The sequence below is a fragment of the Sinohyriopsis cumingii genome, chromosome 18 (assembly GCF_028554795.1).
Source record: "Sinohyriopsis cumingii isolate HCF-2022 chromosome 18, ASM2855479v2, whole genome shotgun sequence".
Taxonomy (NCBI): Eukaryota; Metazoa; Mollusca; class Bivalvia; order Unionida; family Unionidae; genus Sinohyriopsis; species Sinohyriopsis cumingii.
The window spans coordinates 68,608,713-68,620,762 of NC_142978.1; the positions used below are offsets into that span (position 1 = coordinate 68,608,713).

The window sequence follows — 12,050 nt, forward strand, 5'->3', positions numbered from 1 at the left end:
CTCCATTGAATATACTGATTTTCATTGCACAGCAGAGCGGTCATATTTAAGTGGAAAATAATTAGAGTAAATTTGCTTTATTATCTAAAGTATTAATTTTTTTATATCATTTTATCACCAGAAATCATATTAAGCTCATAGAGTGACTGAAACGTGTTATGATAGAAGTTTTTTTTTTTATATCCATTACATTTTTTGTTTTTATTTCCATTGCGTTCCATTTTTCCATTGCGTGTTTTAGTTGCGCTCTACAGTTTCGTATTTTGCATTGGATTATAGTTTTAAAGAAAAGAATTTCCCCGGTTTTCCTCACTGGTTATACTGGCTGTTTAAAAAAATAGACCTTGTGCATCTTATGTATTGCTCAAATAACCTTTGATTGCCTTTATTTTGGTGTATGATTGATGGGTGTAATATGGGTTATAGAGTATACAGCTTGTCCTTACTCGAGATATGCATCTTTCAAAAATACTGCTATCTCCACTTGGTCATTTTCAATTCCTGAACTTCAGAGGTAAATTGTATTTTTAAAAAAAGCCGATAACTTTTATTATATTTTATATATATGGTAATTCATTCATTGCACTTTCAGAAGCTGGTATTGCCTAGTCTGGCAAAATTCATGTTCCCTATTTTAATAGCTGCTAAACATAGTGTACTATTTTAGACTAATTTAGGCCGAGTTTTTTTTTTTAGCACAAGGGAGCAGTCATTTTATTTAGCACTGGGCTTATATCATGTACAATTTCCATAAGTACATTATCCAAAGAAATGTCAGCTACATTACATCAAAGTAGCATAGAGGTATGCCAATATTCTCTCCAATGTGCATGTTTAAAATGCAAACAACTTAACCTTACATATGTCACTCTCTCAAAAGTTCATAACAAATGGTGAGCGCCCCCTTTAGTAATACTCGTTCGGTTCGGTAAAGCCCCGAGGTCCCGTGGGTATGTAGAAAAATGTAAACAATGGAAACAATCCGTCATAAACTGAGTTTAAAAAAAAAGCACACGAAAACTTCATTTTATGAAAAAGTGGACCGTTATACCAAGGAATAGATTATATGTGTTGTCACTCATTATACTGAATCTATTACAAAAGGGTACTAACTTTCAAGTGTAATGTATTTTCGATGTTAGACTTGGACCGGATGAATAAGGGTACTTATGATATTAGCACTAGTTATAATGATATTTTATGTGGTTGTGATAAGTGAGATATTATATATATGTATTAAAACTGTCAGATCACCTGCTTTATGTAAGATTCTTATTTAGAGACGATGGTATTTAAATGAAAATTTTCATGTTTAGTATAGTTGAAAAAGAGGTAAAATTTAAACTGTTTTCAAGAATTTTAAGAAAAGAAAACCATGTCGTTTCGTGTGAATATCAGTCTAATTTAATACTGACATTATAAGGAAAAGAAAATCGACCTGTTGAATTTCTCTATTTAAACAAACAAAACATAATCATAAATATATCTTGAGAACTGGGTGCCAGTTCTTTCTCTCTCTCTCTCTCTCTCTCTCTCTCTCTCTCTCTCTCTCTCTCATTGACACTACTTCATGAACAGTATAATATTGCTCAAAATTGGTCAGAATTATTAAAAATTATTAAGAAAATATCTCCAATTCGGGATGTCCAAAATTTGGTGTTGCAATATGAAGAATTCAGACCATATTTACTGTAATAAAAATTTAGTGGAAAACCTGTACAATATGAGAAGCTGAATGAAGATTTCTGTCTTATAACTAAGTTCTAAAATGACAATTGTGGTTTATTAAATTGTGATTTCAGATCAACATATGTACAAGAATACTGTAATGAGTATAAACTATTGGCTTTAGGAGTAAAATAATTTTATTTTGAGTATGATTCATCATTGTGGTATTTCATGCAAAAATTTGTGGGTTGGGGTTAGAGAAAAGGCACAAAAGGCTTCAGAAGTACGTGAAACAGTGAAAAAGTGAATTTATACTTGAAGCTGAATGTCCACAAAACAGTATTAACTATATGGAAGAAATTTGCAAAGTTAAGCTTGAAATAATATTAAGAAAGACTTTGCAAAACGTGACCTAAGACCAATATTAAATATGGTGATGGTGCACATGTTTGAATGCTTTCTATGAATTTATTTGAAAACGTTAATAAAGATGAGTTCTTTTTTTAATTCAGCAACCACAAATTATGCATAAAACATTCAGTTGTAAGAGCAACATATACATATAATTTCATCATGCATCTGATTCAAGAATATTGTATTCAATCATGTTAGAGGGGCACATAATAAAAAAGGAATAGAAAGGCTTCAGAAGTACTTGGAACATAGAAAACGTCTATTCATCCTTATAACTGAATGTTCACACAACATTTCTATATAACCATATTTAAGAAGTATGTAAATTTCAGCTTGAAATAATATGAGGTAAAGATTCTGCAAAAAGTGACCAAAGGCCAATATTAAAAATGGTGGATGGTGCATGTGTTTGAATGTTTCCTGTGAATTTGTTTGGAAAGACATCATGAAGATGAGTTTATTTTTTAATTCTTCACATCTGAACTATGCAGAAAACATTCCATTGTTATTTATTATAAAATTCTGAAGAAAAAAAGAATCTTGCTACATATTGCTGCTTTGCACAAGTGATGCACCTTTGTGTAAGGTAAGGGGTTGCTCTGGGTAGAATTATATTATGCTTAATGGGGTCTGATTTCACATTTATGACAAAAGATTATTTAAGAAAATTCCACGAATTTAATCTGTCTCATTTTATTGAAGACAATTTATTTATGACACTTAAAAGTTGCATTATTTTCATATTTAACTGCCAAAGTTTCTTGTATATGGAGACTGTTTTACTCCAAAGGACCTCTGATGTTTGGAGCCCATGATTTTGTAGTAAACAGCATTGACAGTGATGGAGCATATGATAAAGTTACCTTTATGTTTATTCTTAGTGGGACTGATTACTATGTTAACAAAATATTTGAAACTTTATCAAGTTGAGTCACTATTCTTGCTGACATCAAACTTGCTTTGCACCAACCTTTTTGCCCAACTGATTTTCTTTTGGTCTTTTTGTTTAAAATGTCTGCTATCGATTTTTTTGGAGATGTTTACTTATAATTCCAGATTGAACTGAAAATTCATCATGTGTATTGATAAGAAAAATTAAATAAAATATTAATAGTTGGTACAATTGTTTGGCCTTTATTAAAACAGCTTGCATGATAATTCAAAGTCTCATACAAACTTTGAAAAAGAAAGACCACAAGAAATTGGTTTTGAACGAAAATGTTAAACATACAATGATAGCAAAAAGCTGATGCAGCACAAACTTTGATCATATCTTTATTGCAATATGGAATAAAGTGCAAAGCTTATTAATGAAAAAAGCTATTAGCCATTTGGCACCAATCAAATACATTGCCATATTACATGTATGCATAAATTTGCACTAGTTAGCTTGTAAAATCGTCAAGAATTAATATTGAAGCACTGAATCTCCATCCAGTATTTGTCAATGTGAATGTTTTCGTTCATCCATTTATCATGTAAGCAATAAAAATTGTCTAATTTGAGACTGAAATATATCTTATTGTACATTAAATTTTTATTCCTTCATTACTCTGGTGTTTTATAGTTCTGACAATAAATCTTTGAGGGTGAATGAATTCATATCAGACCACACCAACTAAATTTCAGTGCAACACATTGCAATGCTTAAAAGTAAACATCAAGATATATACTGGGAGAGGTGATCATAGTAAAGATTGCATATGACTTTAATAATCAAACATTTCAAAAGTGAGGCCTAGCCCCACAGTAAGGTAATAAATCCAGGTTTCCTTTCTTTTTGCTTTAGAACGTTATGATCAGTAGTGAATATTATTTAACCCTCGTTTTGCAACAAATGAGTTCTTGTATCATCACCACCTAATCCTGTGTTAAAACTTTTTTCTGTTTTGTAGTGATTCTTGACCTTTACTGATTGGTAGACTAAGACATCTATCTGTTATTAAATTTCCTGATTGGTAGACTAAGACATCTATCTGTTATTAAATTTCTTATTGGTTGAATCAATTTAGTGGAGGAGGCAATGGTGTGCTTGGATTCCATACGTGATTTTTAACATGTGTACTTCTTTGAGGTTACCTAACCACATGTGGACTTAGCTTGGTGTAACTGTATGATTTCTGTGTAGGACTCTTATTTTTCCATTTGAAACCTTCCAACTAAGATGCACACATACAGTTACCACTGGTCTGTAAGCTCTTTTACTAGAATGGTATGTGATGTCTTCTTATCATACACTGCTTCTGCAGTAGGGTGGAAATTTGTACCAACTTACATGAAGATCTATAACCCTTTGCTGAAAACTGGAATCTTATAAATATTTAACACATTCAGAATTATCATCTTTTCAATTTTTGTTTCTACTAAATTTGTATATGTCATTTTGCATAATGCAATTTATATTCCGAAAATTATACTCTGTGGCAGTTTTTTGCAAAATCACTGTATCAAAAAGTAGTAGTTGAAGGTTATATCCAACATATTAATGATTAGCAAGTGTTCCCCAGGAATCTATGCTGTTGTGACTGTATAATTATTTGTCTCTCTAATTTGAAGTACTCCATCCATCCCAAGCAATTATAATTAAATGTATTATTCATATTTTACATAGAAGTTTGATAATTTTCATGAAATCCTATAAAGTTTTGTAAAAGAAAACATTTGATTGGTTAGATCTACATATGCAAAAAACCAAAGTTTAATTGGGTAGATCTACATGTACAAAAAGACCAAAGTTTGATTGGGTAGATCTACATATGCAAAACAGCCAAAGTTTGATTGGTTAGATCTACATGTACAAGAAGACCAAAGTTTGATTTGGTATATCTACATGTACAAAAAGACCAAAGTTTGATTGGGTAGATCTACATGTACAAAAAGACCAAAGTTTGATTGGTTAGATCTACATATGCAAAAAGACCAAAGTTTGATTGGGTAGATCTACATTTGCAAAAAGACCAAAGTTTTATTGGGTATATCTACATGTGCAAAAAGACCAAAGTTTGATTGGGTAGATCTACATGTACAAAAAGACCAAAGTTTGATTGGTTAGATCTACATATACAAAAAGAGCAAAGTTTGATTGGGTATATCTACATGTGCAAAAAGACCAAAGTTTGATTGGGTAGATCTACATGTACAAAAAGACCAAAGTTTGATTGGGTAGATCTACATGCACAAAAAGACCAAAGTTTGATTGGTTAGATCTACATATGCAAAAAGACCAACGTTTGATTGGGTAGATCTACATATGCAAAATGACCAAAGTTTGATTGGTTAGATCTACATGTACAAAAGACCAAAGTTTGATTGGGTATATCTACATGTGCAAAAAGACCAAAGTTTGATTGGGTAGATTTACATATACAAAAAGACCAAAGTTTGATTGGGTAGATCTACATTTGCAAAAAGACCAAAGTTTGATTGGGTAGATCTACATGTACAAAAAGACCAAAGTTTGATTGGGTAGATCTACATGTACAAAAAGACCAAAGTTTGATTGGGTAGATCTACATGTGCAAAAAGACCAAAGTTTGATTGGGTAGATCTACATGTACAAAAAGACCAAAGTTTGATTGGGTAGATCTACATGTACAAAAAGACCAAAGTTTGATTGGGTAGATCTACATGTGCAAAAAGACCAAAGTTTGATTGGGTAGATCTACATGTACAAAAAGACCAAAGTTTGATTGGGTAGATCTACATGTACAAAAAGACCAAAGTTTGATTGGTTAGATCTACATATGCAAAAAGATCAAAGTTTGATTGGGTAGATCTACATGTACAAAAAGACCATAGTTTGATTGGTTAGATCTACATATGCAAAAAGACCAACGTTTGATTGGGTAGATCTACATATGCAAAAAGACCAAAGTTTGATTGGTTAGATCTACATGTACAAAAGACCAAAGTTTGATTGGGTATATCTACATGTACAAAAAGACCAAAGTTTGATTGGGTAGATTTACATGTACAAAAAGACCAAAGTTTGATTGGGTAGATCTACATGTACAAAAAGACCAAAGTTTGATTGGGTAGATCTACATGTACAAAAAGACCAAAGTTTGATTGGTTAGATCTACATATGCAAAAAGACCAAAGTTTGATTGGGTAGATCTACATTTGCAAAAAGACCAAAGTTTTATTGGGTATATCTACATGTGCAAAAAGACCAAAGTTTGATTGGGTAGATCTACATGTACAAAAAGACCAAAGTTTGATTGGGTAGATCTACATGTGCAAAAAGACCAAAGTTTGATTGGGTAGATCTACATGTACAAAAAGACCAAAGTTTGATTGGGTAGATCTACATGTACAAAAAGACCAAAGTTTGATTGGTTAGATCTACATATGCAAAAAGACCAAAGTTTGATTGGGTAGATCTACATTTGCAAAAAGACCAAAGTTTGATTGGTTAGATCTACATGTACAAAAGACCAAAGTTTGATTGGGTAGATCTACATGTGCAAAAAGACCAAAGTTTGATTGGTTAGATCTACATATGCAAAAAGACCAAAGTTTGATTGGTTAGATCTACATATGCAAAAAGACCAAAGTTTGATTGGGTATATCTACATGTGCAAAAAGACCAAAGTTTGATTGGGTAGATCTACATGTACAAAAAGACCAAAGTTTGATTGGGTAGATCTACATGTGCAAAAAGACCAAAGTTTGATTGGGTAGATCTACATGTACAAAAAGACCAAAGTTTGATTGGGTAGATCTACATGTACAAAAAGACCAAAGTTTGATTGGGTAGATCTACATGTGCAAAAAGACCAAAGTTTGATTGGGTAGATCTACATGTACAAAAAGACCAAAGTTTGATTGGGTAGATCTACATGTACAAAAAGACCAAAGTTTGATTGGTTAGATCTACATATGCAAAAAGACCAAAGTTTGATTGGGTAGATCTACATGTACAAAAAGACCAAAGTTTGATTGGTTAGATCTACATATGCAAAAAGACCAACGTTTGATTGGGTAGATCTACATATGCAAAAAGACCAAAGTTTGATTGGTTAGATCTACATGTACAAAAGACCAAAGTTTGATTGGGTATATCTACATGTGCAAAAAGACCAAAGTTTGATTGGGTAGATTTACATGTACAAAAAGACCAAAGTTTGATTGGTTAGATCTACATATGCAAAAAGACCAAAGTTTGATTGGGTAGATCTACATTTGCAAAAAGACCAAAGTTTGATTGGGTAGATCTACATGTACAAAAAGACCAAAGTTTGATTGGTTAGATCTACATATGCAAAAAGACCAAAGTTTGATTGGGTATATCTACATGTGCAAAAAGACCAAAGTTTGATTGGTTAGATCTACATGTACAAAAAGACCAAAGTTTGATTGGGTAGATCTACATGTACAAAAAGACCAAAGTTTGATTGGTTAGATCTACATATGCAAAAAGACCAAAGTTTGATTGGGTAGATCTACATATGCTAAAAGACCAAAGTTTGATTGGGTAGATCTACATGTACAAAAGACCAAAGTTTGATTGGGTATATCTACATGTGCAAAAAGACCAAAGTTTGATAGGGTAGATTTACATGTACAAAAAGACCAAAGTTTGATTGGGTAGATCTACATTTGCAAAAAGACCAAAGTTTGATTGGGTAGATCTACATGTACAAAAAGACCAAAGTTTGATTGGTTAGATCTACATATGCAAAAAGACCAAAGTTTGATTGGGTATATCTACATGTGCAAAAAGACCAAAGTTTGATTGGGTAGATCTACATGTACAAAAAGACCAAAGTTTGATTGGGTAGATCTACATGTGCAAAAAGACCAAAGTTTGATTGGGTAGATCTACATGTACAAAAAGACCAAAGTTTGATTGGGTAGATCTACATGTACAAAAAGACCAAAGTTTGATTGGGTAGATCTACATGTGCAAAAAGACCAAAGTTTGATTGGGTAGATCTACATTTGCAAAAAGACCAAAGTTTGATTGGGTAGATCTACATGTACAAAAAGACCAAAGTTTGATTGGTTAGATCTACATATGCAAAAAGACCAAAGTTTGATTGGGTAGATCTACATGTACAAAAAGACCAAAGTTTGATTGGTTAGATCTACATATGCAAGAAGACCAACGTTTGATTGGGTAGATCTACATATGCAAAAAGAACAAAGTTTGATTGGTTAGATCTACATGTACAAAAGACCAAAGTTTGATTGGGTATATCTACATGTACAAAAAGACCAAAGTTTGATTGGGTAGATTTACATGTACAAAAAGACCAAAGTTTGATTGGGTAGATCTACATGTACAAAAAGACCAAAGTTTGATTGGGTAGATCTACATGTACAAAAAGACCAAAGTTTGATTGGTTAGATCTACATATGCAAAAAGACCAAAGTTTGATTGGGTAGATCTACATTTGCAAAAAGACCAAAGTTTTATTGGGTATATCTACATGTGCAAAAAGACCAAAGTTTGATTGGGTAGATCTACATGTACAAAAAGACCAAAGTTTGATTGGGTAGATCTACATGTGCAAAAAGACCAAAGTTTGATTGGGTAGATCTACATGTACAAAAAGACCAAAGTTTGATTGGGTAGATCTACATGTACAAAAAGACCAAAGTTTGATTGGTTAGATCTACATATGCAAAAAGACCAAAGTTTGATTGGGTAGATCTACATTTGCAAAAAGACCAAAGTTTGATTGGTTAGATCTACATGTACAAAAGACCAAAGTTTGATTGGGTAGATCTACATGTGCAAAAAGACCAAAGTTTGATTGGGTAGATTTACATGTACAAAAAGACCAAAGTTTGATTGGGTAGATCTACATTTGCAAAAAGACCAAAGTTTGATTGGGTAGATCTACATGTACAAAAAGACCAAAGTTTGATTGGTTAGATCTACATGTGCAAAAAGACCAAAGTTTGATTGGGTATATCTACATGTGCAAAAAGACCAACGTTTGATTGGGTAGATCTACATGTACAAAAAGACCAAAGTTTGATTGGGTAGATCTACATGTACAAAAAGACCAAAGTTTGTTTGGTTAGATCTACATATGCAAAAAGACCAAAGTTTGATTGGGTAGATCTACATATGCAAAAAGACCAAAGTTTGATTGGTTAGATCTATATGTACAAAAGACCAAAGTTTGATTGGGTATATCTACATGTGCAAAAAGACCAAAGTTTGATTGGGTAGATTTACATGTACAAAAAGACCAAAGTTTGATTGGTTAGATCTACATTTGCAAAAAGACCAAAGTTTGATTGGGTAGATCTACATATGCAAAAAGACCAAAGTTTGATTGGGTATATCTACATGTGCAAAAAGACCAAAGTTTGATTGGGTAGATCTACATGTACAAAAAGACCAAAGTTTGATTGGGTAGATCTACATGTGCAAAAAGACCAAAGTTTGATTGGGTAGATCTACATGTACAAAAAGACCAAAGTTTGATTGGGTATGTCTACATATGCAAAAAGACCAAAGTTTGATTGGGTTGATCTACATATGCAAAACGACCAAAGTTTGATTGGTTAGATCTACATATGCAAAACAACCAAAGTTTGAATGGTTAGATCTACATGTACAAAAAGACCAAAGTTTGATTGGGTAGATCTACATGTGCAAAAAGACCAAAGTTTGATTGGGTAGATCTACATATGCAAAAAGACCAGAGTTTGATTGGGTAGATCTACATATGCAAAAAGACCAGAGTTTGATTGGGTAGATCTACATATGCAAAAAGACCAAAGTTTGATTGGGTAGATCTACATGTACAAAAAGACCAAAGTTTGATTGGGTAGATCTACATGTACAAAAAGTCCAAAGTTGTTGCTTAATTTCTTTTTAGATGAAGCATAAGATGTTATAATAATACATAATTAATGCATTGCTTGGCCATTTTCTAAATTTAAAAAAAAATCCATAACCTAGTATTGTTTTGTTTTATAATTGAATTAAGAATAGAAGTTGAAAATGGTTTTAAAAAAATATTGATGTGTGATTTAGACATGTCAAAGAATGACTGTATTGTTTGCTAGATATATGTTTGATAAAACTTGTATGAAAAATATAAAAATTGTTAAACTTTGGGACAGGTACTTAATTGAGACACAGAAGATAAGAGACAGGAAATATATTTATAATACTGCCAATACTGCAGACAGGTGTTTTTTTTATTACCGTTTTTTTATCTTCTAGCTTGTATTTGCCATTCCTGTTTTTGTCATGATTGATGTAATCATGCATAGAACAACTTATTGTCTTACCTTGTTTATATTGACACATTCCCTTTGCTTAAGTTCATGTTGTAATAATTTTTACGTTTCCTGGTGATAAGCAAGAAGAACTTTATGATAGCCTATTGTTTGTCTTCCAGTATCTGCCTTCTGATGAATATCCATCTGTTAGAATAAATGGTTATCACTACCTTTTAAACTACGTGGAGGACTGCCATGAAAACTTAACCACACATTCATTCTAAGGTCTCTTTGGTCCAGAATGAATATGGTACTGTGCTGACATCCACTATGCCCACCACTAAAGTACCATCTTGAATATCATGGTATCACTACTTCACTGTGCTGGATGATCATATCAGCTTGGGGTTTTCACTGAAAGACTTCTAATAATGTATGGTCAGTTCTGAGTAAAATGAATGCCAATCTCACATTCACTATGGCCACTGCAGCTGCTGCTTTAAAAGTCTTGTTATTGCTACTTCTTCTGAATGGAAACTTGTATCGTCATGGGGATTTCACTGGAACTAAATAAAAATGATGAAATCGATTATCGCCACCATGTCAGCAGTTTTGAAAAACTTATTATTGCTACTCCTAATGGAAAGCCATATCAAAATGGGGTTTTCACTGGAATTCTAATTTTGATATCTTGTTGATTGTAAATAAAAGTGGTTCTGATCTGACCTTTAATATGGCTACCACAATGGACATATTAAAACTTATTTCACTAATTCTCATGAATGGATGATGATATCAGTATGTTTTTTAACCAAAATGTTTCTAATGGTGTTTGGTTTGCCCTAAATCAAAATAGTGCAGATCTTACATCCAAAAGTGGCTAATTTTATAATTGTATTACTCAAGAATATCCAAGATGCTTTTGACACTCCTCAGTTACAAAAGAAAAAGGTTTTATCTTGAATTCCTGGAAATTCTTTGCATACACAAGAGCTCCAATCCCTTTGATTCACTCTTGGTAAATTTATGTTGACTACTGATAATGTTAGCTTTAAAATGTCATGTGCTCATTGAAATGTATGTAATCCATAATCATATAGTAGTTATAATCTATTTCAAAATAATTAAATAATGGATTAAGAACATAAAAAGATGTTTACTTAAAATCATGCAGAAAACCTTTTGTCATCTCATGGTGAAAAGGTCATTCTTTTTGTTATTGAGACTCTTCCTTTATGCTTTAGATTTTTGACTTTATCAGTGAGAATGAAAAATGAATGTTTATGACTGTTGTCATTACACTGCTGTGTGTTGTTAGCAGGAGGGCATTGGTCTCTACTGCTCATATACATTATTGTTAAACAATATTGTTAATGAATATTTTTTCTAAGTTGGTCACTGTTACAAAGCACAAATATTGTGCATTTTTAAAACGAGTTGGGGAGCCATTTGACATTTTCTTACCAAATAAAGTTTTCAATTCATGCCAAAGCAAAGAACTGGCCAATGGCCAAGTGGTCTTATTATCTGATTATAGTAAACAAATTTTAATACTTAAATATTTGTATTTTTGTATTTTTTGTTTCAGACAGAAGTTATCGAGAAAGTGAATTAAATTCTTGAATAAAATCATTTTTGAGTGCCTGTACTATTTATGCATTTCTTGTGGATAGATTTTGATTATGTGGCAATATATATTAGTTAAGGACATTGAATGTCACAAGCATCTTGGACTGTGTTTTAATAGTAATGACCAATGGCACACTTGTGTAACAGCA

At 32.2% G+C, this 12,050-nt stretch overlaps 1 protein-coding gene across 2 annotated transcripts in view; it reads left to right on the plus strand.

The window, feature by feature from the left end:
• The first annotated feature begins 915 nt into the window (after positions 1 to 915).
• Positions 916 to 12,050, plus strand: part of LOC149776904 (CST complex subunit STN1-like) — an 83,682-nt gene continuing 72,547 nt past the window's right edge. Inside the window, exon 1 of one of the 2 annotated variants that reach the window (XM_089941610.1) lies at positions 916 to 950. The gene's annotated coding sequence lies outside the window, so the exon portion shown is untranslated. The other variant, XM_089941612.1, reaches the window with a different exon arrangement.